This window comes from Rhinoraja longicauda, chromosome 3 (genome assembly GCF_053455715.1).
Source record: "Rhinoraja longicauda isolate Sanriku21f chromosome 3, sRhiLon1.1, whole genome shotgun sequence".
In the NCBI taxonomy this organism is placed as follows: domain Eukaryota; kingdom Metazoa; phylum Chordata; class Chondrichthyes; order Rajiformes; family Arhynchobatidae; genus Rhinoraja; species Rhinoraja longicauda.
This window is the reverse complement of record NC_135955.1, coordinates 11,193,542-11,196,597: the sequence shown is the minus strand read 5'-3', so window position 1 is coordinate 11,196,597 and position 3,056 is coordinate 11,193,542.

Genomic DNA, 3,056 nt, shown 5'->3' with positions numbered 1-3,056 from the left:
GATAGAACTAGTGTATGGGTGATCGATGGACAGAGAGAGAAGGGATGCAAGGGTTACTTGAATTAGAGAAATCAATATTCACACCCCCTGGGTTGCAAGCTGCCTTGGTGGACTCGGTGGACTGTAGGGTCTGTTTTCATGCTGTAAAGCTAAGCTGAGCTGAGCTGAGCTGAGCTATGCTAAACTGAACTGCGCTAAGCTGCACTAAACTACGCTAAGCTAAGCTAAGCTAAGCTACGCTAACTACGCTACGCTAAGCTATGCTACGCTAAGCTAAACTACGCTAAACTACGTTAAACTAAGCTATGCTACGCTAAGCTAAACTACGCTAAACTACGTTAAACTAAGCTAAACTAAACTACGCTAAACTACGCTATACTACACTATACTAATAGTATACACACGCACGCATACACGGTTTAACTCGGTCAGCTTGCAACCCAGTATGAACATTGATTTCTCTAATCTCAAGTAGCCCCTGCATCCCCTCTCTCTCTGTATCTCTCTACCCGAGTCATCATACTAGTTTCTCCATCGCCCTACTGAGTTTCATTGTCGGTATAACTCGTTTTTCAATTCGCCCACAGCTAACAATGGCCCGTTTCCTTTAACATCGTTACTTTTTTGCACATCTTTTGATTTATTTGTTCTATATCTGTCTACATCACCATCTATATCTATATCTCTCGTTTCCCTTTCCCCTGACCCTCAACTCAGTCTGAAGAAACGTCACTGTTGTGATATATAAGACAAGGGGGATGTTGTGATATTGCTGGGACTACTTTGTGTATCCAAGAACTACTTTGTATGGCTGTGTATATAAGTGATGGGTGTGATTAGGCGGTCACTCTGGATCCAGGCGGCCTTGGAATAAACAGCCTGGAGTTAAGCTCCACCATGATAACATCTTAAACATGTGTACTCGTGGTCCTTCCAGAGTCACAACAAAGGTACAACAAGTACCGGACCACGAAGTACAACAGTCACCTATTCCTTTTCCCCAGAGATGCTGTCTGACCCGCTGAGTTACTCCAGCGTTTCGTGTCTATCTTCTTTAACATGCGCACTTGTTGGTGGTAGGATATCTGTCTCTGCTCTCTCTCAAGCTCCCAGCACACACACACACACACACACACACACACACACACACACACACACACACACACACACACTGCCTTTGTTCAACTCTTAAATCATCCTTTTGCTTTAAAGTGTCTATTCTTGTTTGTAATTGGAGCGCCAAGCAGATGGATATAAAATTGTTATTGAATAAATTCGCTCTCATCTGTTCTTAGCGATTGAGTACGGATCCCTGCTGTTAATCTGCCTTGAAATGGAAAGGCACAAAGTGCCACAGAATTGTGCAGTCAAGGTTAAAATAATGGCCTAAGATTGTGGTTCACCGCATGTCTAATTATTCTTCATTAATCAAACTTAGCAGTGCTTGCTCACCACAGGCAAATTAAAATGACAGAAAATGCTGAATGACTTCGTGGGTCAAAGAGCAAACATGGAGACAGGAAGGCATGGTTACTGATTCAAGTTGACGACCCACTGTCAGAATGACAGTCAAGCCCCTGGTGTGTAAATATTATCCCTTGCTTTTCCTTCTCCACCGATGCTGCCTGAGTTTTCGGGGGTTGCTGGGGTTCCTTTCTTTAATGTATTTCCAGCATCTATAATAGAGTCATAGAGTGTGGAAACAGGCCCTTCAGTCCAACTTGCCCACACCGGCCAACATGTTCCAGCTACACTTGTTACACCTGCCCGCGTTTGGTCCATATTCTTCTAAACCCGTCCTATCCATGTACCTGTCTAACTGTTTCTTAAATGTTGGGATAGTCCCAGCCTCAAAGACCTCCTCTGGCAGCTCGTTCCATACACCCACCACCCTTTGTGTGAAAAAGTTACCCCTCAGATTCCTATTAAATCTTTTCCTCTTCACCTTGAACCTATGTCCTCTGGTCCTCTATTCCCCTACTCGCGGCAAGAGACTCTGTGCATCTACCTGATCTATTCCTCTCATGATTTCATGCACTAAACTCTCCCGGATTTTTTAAACTGTCGGGACAAGGTCAAGAACTGCTTAGTTTTAAGCGCTTAATCTATAATGTTTTATTTTTTGCTTTCAATTGTCTCCAGACGTCTCTGGACAGTCAGAACCTTTTTCCCCAGGGTGGAAATGTCAAAGACGAGAGGGCACAGCTTTAAGGTGAGAGGGGCAGAGTTTAAAGGGGACAGATTTGTTACACAGAGAATGATGGGTGCCAGGAACACACTGCCAGAGGTGGTCGTGGAATCAGATACGATAGTAGCATTGAAGAGGTATTTAGGTAGGCACTCGGATACGCAAAGAATGGGGGGATTTTTAGATCGTGTGCAGACAGAGGAAATCGGTGCAGCTTGGCACGGACATTGTGGGTCCTGTTCTTCAACACAAACTTAGTGATGCGGCAATCTATCACATTGAACATAGAATAGTACAGAATAGGAACAGTGTAGGAAGGAACTGCAGATACTGGTTTAAACCGAAGATAGACACAAAAAGCTGGAGTAACTCAGTGCATCAGACAGCATCTCTGGAGTAAAGGAATGGGTGAAATTTCGGGTCGAGACCCTTCTTCTTCAGAGATCCTCGACCTGACCTGTCACCTATTCCTTCTCTCCAGAGATGCTGTCTGACCTGCTGAGTTACTCCAGCATTTTGTGTCTATCTTCGGTTTAAACCAGTATCTGCAGTTCCTTCCTGCACTGTTCCTGTTCTGTACTATTCCGTGTTCATTGTGATAGATTGCCGCATCACTAAGTTTGTGTTGAAGGACTGATAATTCAGACGTTTGGTCTCGCTTTTGCACCACGGCATTTTTGTGTGAGTTTCAATTTGTTTGATTTTAGAAAGCTGCCATCAGGATATGCGGTCAAAAGATCACCAACAATATTTAGGTTAACTATAGTTTAGTTTAGTTTAGTCCCGTCCCGTGGAATCCTGGGAGAGCCTTGCAGCTGACCGCACGGGGTGGAGAGGTATCCTGGACCAACATCTCAAAACGGGGGAA